Here is a 12223-nt window from a genome sequence, read left to right on the forward strand (position 1 = left end):
CAGCACCAGCACCGACCCCTGCGGAACTCCGCTAGTCACTGGCAGCCAACCAGAAAAGGCCCTCTTTTTTTCCTTCTGCCATCCAGCCAACCTGCTATCCATGCTAGTGTCTGCCTTTTATTGCCATGGGCTCTCATTTTCCTCAGCAGCCTCACATGTGACACCTTATCAAAAGCTTTCTGAAAATGTTGGTAAACAGCATCCATTGATTCTCATTTGTCTGATTTATTTCTTCAAATAATTCCAGCAGATTCATCAGGCAAGATCTCCCCTTTACAAAACCATGCTGACTTCGGCCTATTTTATCATGAACTTTCTAAGTACACGTAACCTAATTCTTTCTCATGGACTAAAATCTTACCAACCACTGAAGGCAGACTAACCGGCCCAAAGTTTCCACTATTCTGCTTTGCTCCCTTCTTGTACAGCGGGGTAATATTGGACATTTTCCAATCGTCTGGAGCCACTCCTGGCTCTAGTGATTGCTGAAACATCACTATTCTCCTTCCCATTCCTACACAGACCTTTCTGTCCTCGGTCTCCTCCATTTTCAGAGTGAGGCTAAGTGCAAATTGGAGGAACAGGATCTCATTTAGTTTGGTCAGCTTGCAGCCCAGTTGTATGAATATTGATTTCTCTCACTTCAGGTAGCCCTAGCATTCCCTCTCTCTCTCTCCCCCCACCCAAGTCGCACTAGCTTACCATGGCCTATTTCCTTCATAATTGTTACCTTTTTGCATATCTTTCATTCATTGGTCTTTATCTCTCCACATCACCATCTATATCTCTTGTTTCCCTTATTCCTAACCAGTCTGAAGAAGGGTCTCGACCCAAAACGTCACCAATTCCTTCTCTCCAGAGATCCTGCTGAGTTACTCCAGCTTTTTGTGTCTATCTTTGGTTTAAACCAGCATCTGCAGTTACTTCTTACATTATTAATGTCTCCACAATCTCTAAAGCCACCTATTTCAGAACCCTAGGGTGCAGTCCATCCGTTCGAGGTAACTTTTCCACCTTCAGCCCTTTCAGCTTCGCAAGCACCTTCTCCATGATAGCCACTCCACTAACTTCCACCCCTGATTCTCTTGAATTTCAGGCACGTCCAGGCAGGCTGTCCACTGTGGAAGACATTTTATCTCATCATCAGAGCAAATGCGATTGAACAGTGGAACTGAGAAAATAGAATTAAATCCTTACAGGAAACCGAGTGGAAGGAAGATAATCAAGGAAGCCTTAGTGTCATGGGCTTCGAGTGGGTGTTGCTACTTATCCTTTCCACTGACATGGAGATGGAGAGGCGTGGAAAGGAAAAGGATGAACCATGCGAAGAGGCGAGTAGCGTGCAAATTTGTTGCGAAAGTGATAATATTTTAATGTTAGGTATAAATATAGTTATCTATATTTTGGAAAAAGAGGGGAGTGAGCCCAGGAAGGACTGAAACCAACATTTGTCCACTTTTGCTGCAAAAAGACATGCGTAGCTTGACCCCATATGAGTGTCTATAACTACACCAGTGATCTGGAGAAAGTGATGTCTTTGAGAAAAATGTAAGTTAATGTTATTATTGTTCAGTTCAGTTTTATTTGTCATATGTCGGTTAACACAGGGTCAACGGTACAATGAAATGTGTTTGAGTTCACTCAGGCAAATTAATATGTTCGTTGAGAAGAACTGCTTCAACCTTCATTCAGGAAGAAGGTTCCTCAGACCCTCCTGATGTGGGATGAAGGTATAGAGGGATTGCGTCTATGTTAAAGTTAATGGGTTAGGAGCGGGGAAGTGGAATGTCTGATCCTGATTTGAAACATCTGTTTCAATCTGCAATATTAATTCCTTTCAAAATTTAAAAAAATCTCAATCGTGTAATCCATTAACCTAAAATATTCCAAGGAGTGCAGAGGTAGTTTATTTAACTCCTTTTTACGTAACTTTTTTAGTTAGTTTAGAAATACAGCGTGGAAACAGGCCCTACGGCCCATTGAGCCCACACCGACCAACGACCACGTGTACACTAGTTTTATCCTACACACTATGGACAATTTGCAGAAGTTAATTAACCTACAAACCTAGACATCTTTGGAATGTGGGAGGAAACCAGAGCATCCGGAGAAACATAGAAAATAGGTGCAGGAGTAGGCTATTCGGCCCTTCGAGCCTGCACCGCCATTCAATATGATCATGGCTGATCATCCAACTCAGTATCCCGTACCTGCCTTCTCTCCATACCCCCTGATCCCTCTAGCCACAAGGGCCACATCTAACTCCCTCTTAAATATAGCCAATGAACTGCCTTCTGTGGCAGAGAGTTCCAGAGATTCACCACTCTCTGCGTGAAAAATGTTTTTCTCATCTCGGTTCTAAAGAATTTCCCCTCTATCCTTAAGCTGTGACCCCTTGTCCTGGACTTCCCCTACATCGGGAACAATCTTCCTGCATCTAGCCTGTCCAATCCCTTAAGAATTTTGTAAGTTTCTATAAGATCCCCATGCAGTCACGGGGAGAACGTACAAAATCCGTACAGACACACCCGTAGTCAGTAAGGCAGCAAGACGCTATAAGGCAACAACTCTACTGCTGCGCCACTGTGCTGCTTCTTATGTCTACTCAGCCATTCACTTACACATCTGATCATATGCTACAAGACAGCTTTGTCAGCCAGTCCCAGCATACCCCGATTTCCTTGTGTGGAATAATCCACACTGACTTTCGCTCACTTCATCTACACTGCCCTCTTTCAAAATGCTGATTGTATTATATAATTAGTGAGTGAGCACCTTTCAGACCATTGTATGTGAACTCCTCAAATTCTTCAAAGTTTAAGTCATCTTACAGGTTATAATTTCAAGGTGAGTTTATCTGTTTCCTATTCCATTTTCTCTTCGTTTGGCTGGGCATTCACTTGAGAAATACTAACTGTTAAGCCAATTCCACCTTGTATTCAACATTCCTTCCAAAATAAATATACCTTTTCTAAGGTGGAGTGCCATGAATTGTACACAGTGCGCCATATCTTACCAAATCAAGCCGTAATTATAAATTCCAATGGCTTCCCTGCTCTTAGTATTAATCAAATAAGTCCATAATTTCCCAGCTTCTGAGTCTCATTTTTCATAAATAGTGGGGTTACATCTGTCTGGTGGAGGAGTCAGAGAACCAAAAAATGCATGTATGGAACTTTGCCAGAGACACATTCCATAGTGTTGATTCAGGCAATGTAACTTCAGGCTAATCTGTCAAACACTGATTATGTCTATATACACTCATTTTAATGTAACGCGTTAAATTTTGAAATGATAACAATTGTCAATTTATTAAAACAGGAAATAACTTTTTGGATCATCCATGAACCCGATGGTGGTTATTACCAAAACAAAGTTTTAAACAAAACTTTTATATGTTTTTATATGGTCTTTTCTATTACCTCAAAAGATTCTAAACCATTTTGAGCCATCTGAAGAAGGGTCTCGACGCGAAACGTCACCCATTCCTTCTCTTCAGAGATACTGCCTGTCCCATTGAGTTACTGTAGCTTTTTGTGTCTATCTGCAGTTCCTTCTTACACTCTAAGCCATTTTAAGGTCAGTGAAAAACATACTGAGTGTAACGGTTAAGGTAATCTTGGGAAATGCGATAGACAATTTCAATCAGAAAACTTTCACAGACAGCAATAAGAAAATGAACAAATCATTTGTTTTTAGGTGTTGTTTGAGATCATTATTATTCAGTGCATTGGAAGTACTCCCCCACTCTTTCTCAAAGTGTCTCTGGATCTGCAATGTTTGACCAAGGCAGTTTCACTCTCAGTTGAAAGATTTGTCTCGTACAGAACTGTCTGAATACTACACCAAATTGCTAGCCTAAATTGTCATCAAAATAAATCCAACATATAGAATATTAAAACAGTTTGGCCTAAAAACTCTGCCATATAGCACTTGCTAATTAAATACAATGTGATTAAACATTTCATTTTTTGCACACACTTCATGGAAAAAATAGCAAATTAACTCAGCACACAGAATTATCACCAACAGCGTGTGCATAATATGCTGTTGCAAGCAGTATGTCGAGCTGCTAGGATGCCCCCTGAAGTTCTCATCTAAATCCTTACGAACAGAACTCCATCTGACCTCACTCTCTGTATTGCAGACCCATTATCTGCCCGAATCACTGGCCTTTCTGTGGTCAACAAGTACCAAGGGTCTTATAAGATACGTGCCACCTCGGCATTCTCAACATCCCATAAGATGGCAAGATCCAAGCTTGTGCCTGGAAGCTTCAAACTTATTAACACAGCCCCATTCTTTGCTGCTGGTCTTTCTCCTCAGCTGTTGGTTTGGGGTTGGGCTGACCAGTTAGAATATCTTTCAAATCAATAGTGATTACGGAAAAAGAATGGTAATCATGAGGGAAGTGCACCAGTAAGAGGGGTGCTGATGAGGAACATATTTTATTCGCAATTTATGCTACAGAGAGATCCAAAAGGATGTCCAACATATCTGCACACCACATCCCTGTATCAATGTGCATCTTCCCTGAGTTACAGGCTCCAGTACGGCAGAAACCACTTTGGCCAGACAGAGCTCAGAAAAGGCTCCTCTCCCATTTGTTGAGCCAGATGACAAGACAACTCGTCCTACAAGAGAAAGCAAAAGATTCATCAACAACTTGCTTTGAGTTTAAAAGAGAGGCTGCAAAGGTGGAATAACTATATGTGCACATTTCTGTGTATGTTGTTTTGCTGCAGGTGTGAAGGTGTTAGAGACGTGTAAGGCATGAATGCCACAATGGAATAATGTTGGTATGTGTTTCACTAGCATCCAAGTCCATTTCTATCAATAAATCGATGTAACTGAAGTGTGTGATTAGCGTGTTAATCTCTGGAATTCTGCTGGATACAAACTGGCTGTATTAACTGACTCCAAGAGTGAATGCATACCACTAGCTGTGAAATGCTCTTTGACAGCCTGAGAACATATCAAAGACACCGTATCAATGGAAATGCTTTCTCTGGATTACAAAATGACTGAGTCAAGCTTTGCAACAAATATTTAAACATATGAAGAATTGTGGATGGGTTGAGCAGTAGTAACTAAATATCAGATTTTAATTTTGTTCTGGGATCATTCTCGGGATCATCGCTCTCCAATCAATTTTATATTTGCTGTCTTACAGCGCTTGCAGCACCAGAGACCCGAGTTCGATCCCGACGACGGGTGCTGTCTGTACGGAATTTGTACGTTCTCCCCATGACCGCATGTGTTTCCTCCGAGATCTTTTGCTTTCTCTTGTAGGACGAGTTGCTCCCAAGACGTACAGGTTTGTATGTTTATTGGCTTGGTATAAGTGTAGAAGGAGTTGGCGAAGGCAGCAGACACTAGAAAAAGGGCCGGTCGGCGAGACGCATCCCTGGGGCACAAAGGGTGAGGAGAGGGACGATGGTTCGGTGGCGATCTGGAATATACAGTGCATTCAGAAAGTATTCAGACCCCTTCACTTTTTCCGCATTTTGTTACACTGCAGCCTTATTCTAAAATGGATTAAATTATTTTCTTTTAAATCATAAATCTACACACATTACCCCATAATAAAAAAGCAAAAACAGGTGTTTAGAAATGTTTTTAAAGTAATTAAAAAGAAATAACTGAAATATCACATTTACATAAGTATTCAGACCCTTTACTCAGTACTTTGTTGAGGCACCTTTGGCAGCGATTACAGCCTCAAGTCTTCTTGGGTATGACGCTACAAGCTTGGCACACCTGTATTTGGGTAATTTCTCCCATTCTTCTCTGAGTCCTCTAGGTGCATTTTAGCAAAAGCGGGCTGTCATGTGCCTTTTACTGTGGAGTGGCTTCCGTCTGGCCACTACCATAAAGGCCTGATTGGTGGAGTGCTGCAGATATAGTTGGCCTTCTGGAAGGTTCTCCCATCTCCACAAAGGAACTTTGGAGCTCTCACAGAGTGACGATCGGGTTCTTTGTCACCTCCCCGACCAAGGCCCTTCTCCCCCGATTGCTCAGTTTAGCTGGGCGGCCAACTCTATGAAGAGTCCTGGTGGTTCTAAAGTTCTTCCATTTAAGAATAGCGAGGCCACTGTGCTCTTCGGGACGTGCAATGCTGCAGAAATTGTTTTATACCCTTCACCAGATCTGTGTCTCGACACAATTCTGTCTCGGAGGTCTACAGACAATTCCTTCATCTTCATGGAATTCTCTGCCACAGAAGGTAGTTGAGGCCAGTTCATTGGCTATATTTAAGAGGGAGTTAGATGTAGCCTTTGTGGCTAAAGGGATCAGGGGGTATGGAGAGAAGGCAGGTACAGGATACTGAGTTGAATGATCAGCCATGATCATATTGAATGGCGGTGCAGGCTCAAAGGGCCGAATGGCCTACTCCTGCTCCTATGTTTCTATGGCTTGGTTTTTGCTCTGACTTGCACTGCCAACTGTGAGACCTTGTATAGACAGGTGTGTGCCTTTCCAAATCATGTACAATCAATTTAATTTACTGGTGAACTCCAATCAAGTTGTAGAAACATCTCAAGGATAATCAATGGAAGGATGAACCTAAGCTCAATTTTGAATGTCATAGCAAAGGGTCTGAATACTTATGTAAATGTGATATTTCAGTTATTTCTTTTTAATTACTTTGCAAAAATTTCTAAACACCTGTTTTTGCTTCTTCATTCTGGGGTATTAGGTGTAGATTGATGATAAAAAAAATAATTTAATCAATTTTAAAATAAGGCTGTAACATAACAAAATGTGACGGCTGCAATGGGCATTTATGGCCAGCTACAACAAGGCTCTGAAAATGATGCCAAAACCTGGTGACTCGTGCATATAAACTCAGTGGACTGTTTCTGTACATTCTGTACTTGACCGGGGATTGTACTTATGTATGGCAATAATCTTACTGAACAGTATGCGAAAAAAGAATTTCACTGTACCTTGGTACATGTGATAATAAAGAAACATTGAACCATTAGATTGAGGGCAATCGCCAAGTATCAACAATTGGTGGGAAAGTCAATTTTGTTTAACAGAACTCGAAGGCAATGGTGGAATATAAATACTGATCTTGAATTACTTGGCATTGCTGTGTGTCACCACAGTAACCAAGTTCAAAGCACACTGTATGTTTACTTTATGGTGTCCAGTGGTTTTCTTTTCTCAGTTCTCCATCCAAATTGAAATATGCTGTCCTCTAATACTGCCATACTAAATGCATCCAGTCACATGTTGCTGAAATGTGTAGGAAGGAACTGCAGATGCTAGTTTACACTAAAGATAGAAACAAAATGCTGGAGTAACTAAGTGGGACAGGCAGCATCCCTGGAGAGAAGGAATGGGTGACGTTTCGGGTCGAGACCCTTCTTCAGAGATGCTGCCTGTCTTGCCGAGTTACTCCAGCATTTTGTGTATATCTTCATATGCTGCTGAATGTCCCTTTAAGAAAGCGGAATTATATAGCTTCTTTCTTTAGAGGCGGTGAGCAAAGCAATTTTATAACTATTAGGTCAGGCTCTGGAAAAGAAATACAAGCAATGCCAAATTTAGATCAGGAGAGGAATAATGAGTATTAATAAGAGTGATTTATGGAAAAGGGGGCACGTTAATTTTCAATTCACCAAGAAAGGGGAGAGGTCAACAGAAACTCCTTTACACAGTGTGTTGCTGGAATAATTTACTGTAAGGACTGATTGCGATGGAGACATCTAGCCCTTTTAGCACAAAGAAGAAATAATTAAATCCAAGAAAAATACCAGCAGTGGGGGAGGGAGCTCTGGGCATTTGGATTTGGATTGCTTCAAAAAGTGCTGGTTCAGATGTGCTGAGCCAGATAGTCATCTTCCCTGCTGTGAACTATCATGGTGCCATATTCCAAGACCCTGCCTAGGCCGCACGATTGGATGGCCTACATATTTGCTGGAAGAATCAATACACAGTTATCTGAAAGAATGCCTGATGTAGCTTAAATATGTTACCTTCCTCAGACCAGGTGAATTTATTCTGATTCAGAAGTTTTAATAATGTCCATTAGATCTGGTGGCAGACACTTAACCATGGTTTGAAATTTCAAATGACAAAGCTTGAACAAATACTGACATGAATTTCAAGCAGTTAACAATGGGCGAACCTTTTATTTTAAGAATAGGATTGAATATTAAGTGGATAAGGAGACATAGAAAAATCCTCCATGAAGTTGAAGTTCATGCAGAAAGTTCCTGAATTCAAGATTAGGATGTCTATACAATCTTTATCCACTTCTTATGAGCATGACAAATCTTTGTGGTTGGATTAACCACACTATTATTGTTTGTTTTTGTGTGTATGTAGCAGAGCTGCCAAGTTTTGTCAGCGTTTCAGTATTCTAGCACCTGAAAATCAGTATTTTTACACAGTGCCATTTTACTGAAAAAAATGTTTTTTTTTAATGTGCGGTCATACCTATGTAAGAGTACAGGAATGCATAAATTTGCTACCAATTGACATGTCTTCTAGTGCTTGACAGTGCATTCATTGCCATCTCTTTGTATACTGCTGTTTGAACGGCTGCTTCCTGCTTTTAGCACCAGATGATGATGTAGAAGCCATTTTGGAAACATCCCTCTCCCTCCCCACCTTTCTCCCCCCCCCCCCCTCTCTCTCTCTCCCACCATCCCTCCCTCTCCAACCCCCTTTCTCTCCCTCCCTCCCATTCTCTTCCTCCCTCTCTCCTTCCTTTTTTTCTCCTTACCCCTTATTCCCTCCCTCCCTCCCCTCCTTTCTCTCCCTCCCTCCCTCTCCCCCCCCACTCTCTCCCACCATCCCTCCCCCTCCAACCCTCTTTCTCTCCCTCCCTCCCATTCTCTTCCTCCCTCTCTCCTTCCTTTTTTTCTCCCTCCCTCTCCCTACCCTCTCTCTCCCTCCCCCTCTCTCTCCCACCCTCCCTCCCTCTCCTTCCTTTTTTCCTCCCTCCCTCCCCCTTGAGCCCACCCACCGTTCTGTAAAATCAAGGCCAATGTAACTGCAATCCCACTGGTAACCTTTCACCACTAAGCTTATCCAGAATTCTACCACTGCCTGAAAAATAATCAAAGGCTCAACTTCCACTGAGAAAGAGAATTCCAAAGATTTTCCCGAACAGTCTGCGACCCATAGCGTTATGTTTAAAGTCCATAGCGCTATGTTTAAAGCTCATAGCGCTCCAGCCGGTAGCGCTACATTTAGAACCCATAGCGCTGCAGCTGACAGCTCTTCGTTTAAATTCCCACGCGTTAAACTGACGGCGCTCTGTTTAAACCTGGAGCGGGACAGGCAGCAATTCTGGAGAGAAGGAATGGGTGACGTTTCTGGTCGAGACCCTTCTTCAGACTAAACTGAACTCTCGTCGTTGAGAGTACTTGTGATTGTCTGAAGAAAGATCTCAACCCAAAACGTCACCCATTCCTTCTCTCCAGAGTCGCTGCCTGTGCTGAGTTACTCCAGATTTTTGTGTTTATCTTCAATTTCAGAGTTAAATAAAAAACAGAGTGCTGGAGGAACTCAGCAGGCTAGGCAGCATCTGTGGAGGGAATGGATTAGGAGTTGTTTTTCCGGCCAGGTTCTTCTTCTATAGGAAGAAACTGCAGATGCTGTTGTCTTTGCAAAATGCCAAATGATTCCGGGAATGCCGAGGAGATGGAGATAGAGATAGAAATATTTCAGCCCTTAACCCCAAGCACCGTGGTAGATCAATGTTTACAAAAATAATCATCCAGATCTTGAAATTTAAAATACTAATAGATTTAATCTGCTATAATTTTTAGAGGTACAGTATGCCTTTTATATCCTTGCATTTTTTAAGCAGCAAGATCTTGTCGATTTCACCGGGTTATTACTTTTTCATTGGCGAGTGGTATGTTAATGAAACAGGATATCGGGCCGATTACGGTTGTTCACACCTGCCCGCTGTACCTCGGCCGGTACAGCGGTGACTGGTTGTTACGATTATCTATGGTCAGATTTAACAACACAAAATCGTCCATCAGTATTCTTATAGCATTGGCAGCTCTGATGTACGTACGTGTGTGTTTGTGCACTAAACTTTTTTTTTGTTTATTATTAGAGCCAGGATTTTTCCAAAAATGCCACGTGCCTTTTCATGCCTTATTTGATGATTTCACCAGGATAATGCCTTTTTCACGATCGAGTGCCTAAATCAGCCTTTTTTTGCCGCTTTGCTAAAAGGTTGTGCTATTTTCTCTAGTTGTACCGTGATTACAATGACGTTTTCTATGTTAACATGTTAATATTAATGTCATTATTAACATTAACATAGTATAACTTACAAGAAAACTTCCACCACCGGGGCGAAACCGGGGGCGCCGCCGTTGGTCGTTCATCAAGCGTTTGTGTCGCTGCCCGCTGGTTCAGTCTTCTCCAAGATATATTTAAGAAAGAACTGCAGATGCTGGTAAACTCGAAGGGAGACAAAAAATGCTGGAGAAACTCAGCGGTTGAGGCAGCATCTATGGAGAGAAGGAATAGGCGACATTTCAGGTCGAGACCCTTCTTCAGACTGATGTGGGGGGGTGGGGGAAGAAAAGAAGAGGCGGGGACAGTAGGACTAGAAGGAGAGCTGGGATGGGGGAGGGGGAGTAGGGAGAAGACACGGATATCTAAAATTGGATGTCAATGTTGATACCGCTGGGGTGTTACAACCCAAGCGAAATACTCAAGCTTGTCTCCTCACAAGGAAAATGTGAGAGAGTGATTTTAGCTAACAAAGATCTTGAAGAAATAGAAAACAAAGCTAAAGTTCTCAAAGGTAGTTGTAATGCACAAGATATCGACATGAATATAGAGTCTGTAGCTTGTTTCGGGTATGCACCAGTAACTTCAGCTGAGGTAGAAAGAAGTTTTTCACAACTGAAGCATATTCTGTCTGACAGACGGCATAGTTTAACACCAGATAATTTGAAAAAATGCTATTAATTACGTGCAACCGGGCAACTTATGTCATTTAATGTAGTATACCTTTATATTATCATTTTTAACCATATTTTGGTGGTGGAAATAAATACCTTTTTTGTCAATAAATGCATTTTCATGCCTTTTTTGTAATTTTATTATGCCTTTTAGTGCCTAAACATCCTGGCTCTATTTATTATATTGTTTACAGAGTACTATGCTTACATTTTCTGGAGTGCTGCTGCAAGTTATGGGCCTGTCCCACAGCAATTTTTTAGGCAACTGCCAGCGACTGTCAAAGTCGTAGCAGGTCGCTGAAAAACCGGCGACAACCTACTTCATCCTGGCGACAACCTACGACAGCATCTACGTCAGGAGAAGTCAAGCTACGCTCATTGGCCTAAATCCCACTGTTGCCGAAAATTTAGCGATATGTTGAAAATTTTAGCGGAGACCAGAAAGACGCTACGACTTTTTGCGCGACTGAGGAGACTACTCCCGGCGACCACCAGTGAACATGTGGCGACAAACGAGTCAACTGTAGTTGCTAACAAACCACCTAAGTGGATCAGGCCCATAAGGATTTCTTATGGTAAGAAAGTAAGAAGTTCTGTCTGGGACATATGACAATAAAACACTTTTTACTCTTGTATTAAAATAATAGGAGCCGGGGTAGGGTAGCTGGTCACTTAGGCCTGCTCCACATTTCAATATGATCGTGCCTGATCTGCCCCAGGCCCCAATTCCTCTTGCAGTTTGCCATGGCCTTTATTTTTCACGATCTTTCAAATATTTACCTCCCTTTAAATCCCTCCAGTGACTGAGCCTCCACAGCCCTTTGGGGCAAAGAAGTTGCTGTCTGGTGTTTATCTCATTTACACTCAAGATTTACTTTGTGGAAACGAGTCTCAATGCAGCAGAGTGTATGGTCTACCATTGGGTTAAACACTTCCATGCTTTGTCTCCTGAATAGGTCAAACCAATTCTGCACCCATTTTACCTGGGTCAGGACTGGATTTTCTGCAGTATAAGATGGATACATGGCATGGGCTCAGCATCCAGTCAGATTGTCTTCAGGGAAAATATTTGTGAAACAAATGATAGTTTAAATCTCCCTGGGACAGAATTTATCAGTGTCTAGAACAATTACTTCCATGTAAACCAAGGAGGCACGTTAAACAAATGAAAACAAGTTATTCACCATTAATTGTTCATATTTAACACTATTAACCACTCACTGTTCTGCACTATGATCAGGTCTCCAAGTATCTATCATACATACAACACA

This window comes from Amblyraja radiata, chromosome 3 (assembly GCF_010909765.2).
Source record: "Amblyraja radiata isolate CabotCenter1 chromosome 3, sAmbRad1.1.pri, whole genome shotgun sequence".
Classification (NCBI taxonomy): Eukaryota; Metazoa; Chordata; class Chondrichthyes; order Rajiformes; family Rajidae; genus Amblyraja; species Amblyraja radiata.